The sequence below is a fragment of the Chrysochloris asiatica genome, unplaced genomic scaffold (assembly GCF_000296735.1).
Source record: "Chrysochloris asiatica unplaced genomic scaffold, ChrAsi1.0 scaffold00501, whole genome shotgun sequence".
Classification (NCBI taxonomy): domain Eukaryota; kingdom Metazoa; phylum Chordata; class Mammalia; order Afrosoricida; family Chrysochloridae; genus Chrysochloris; species Chrysochloris asiatica.
In genome coordinates, this window is record NW_006409019.1 from 218,298 (window position 1) to 219,681 (window position 1,384).

Genomic DNA, 1,384 nt, shown 5'->3' on the forward strand with positions numbered 1-1,384 from the left:
CATACAATCAAGATGCATTGATAACTACTGGTAATTGGAATGTGAAAGTTGGAAACAAAGAATAAAGATTAGTATTTGGAAAACAGCCTTGGTGACAGAGAAGATGGTGGAAACAACATGAGAGAATTTTTCAAGATTAAAGATATCATTGAAAATAACATTTTCAGCTACATAAAAGGCAACAATACATCTGGACCTCACCAGATGGGATACACAGAATCATATTGACTACATCTGTGAGAAGAGACGATGGAGATGGAGCTCAATAGATCAGCCCAAACAAGGCACACATCGCACCTGAATTTTGAGAACATCTTAATAGATTTAATGCATTAGACACTACACACTAAAGACTTATGATAAGAAGAGTTGTGTTATGTGATCAATAGCATCATATAGGAAGAAAGCAAAAGGTCATTAAGAAAAGAAAAAAGGCAAAAAGAAAAATGGATGTCACAAAAAGATTCTGAAACTTGCTCTCCTGCATGTTGTTGTTGCTATAAAGTACCATGGAGTCAGTTCCGACTCATAGTGATCCTACACAGGTTTCTGAGGCTTCAAATCTTTACAGGAGCAGAAAGCCTCATCTTTCTCCCATGGAACAGCTGGTAGTTTCGAACTGCCGACCTTGAGGTTAGCAGCCCCATTCATAACCACTAGAGATGCTAAAACAAATGGGAGAAATAAGGAAGCAAAAGAGCAGACGCAAGAATTACAAAGGGAATCTCAAGAAAACAAAGACAAATATTCTAACAACATGTGCAAAGACCTGGAGTTGGAAAATTAAAAGTGAGGACATGCTCAGCATTTCTCAAGCTGAGGGAATAGAAGAAAAAAAATTCAAGCCTCAACTTGCAGTATGGTAGGATCCTAAGGGCAAAATATTGAATGATGCAGACAGCATCAAAGGAAGATGGAAGGAAAACATGGAACCACTGTACCAAAAAGAAATTGTCAATGTTCAAACATTTCAAGTGATAGCAAATGATTAAGAACAAATTATACTGAAGGAAGAAGCCCAAGATGCATTGAAGTCATTGGCCAAGAACAAGGCACTGGGAATTGATAGAATGTAAAGTGAAATCTTTCAACAAACTGATGAAACACTGGAGGCACTCACTCATCTATGCCAAAATATTTGAAGGACAACTACCTGGCCAACTTACAAAATCTTGTACCATTCCAAAATAAAAGGTAACCCAACAGAGTAGAAATCATCCAACAATATCATTAACATCACATAAAAGTAAAATTTTGCTAAGAATAATACAAAAATTGCTGCAACGATACATTGACAGAAACCTTTCAGAGGTTCAAGTTCATTCAGGAACGAGGGAGATCATTGCTGACATCGGATGGATATTGGTTGAAAGCTGAAAATACC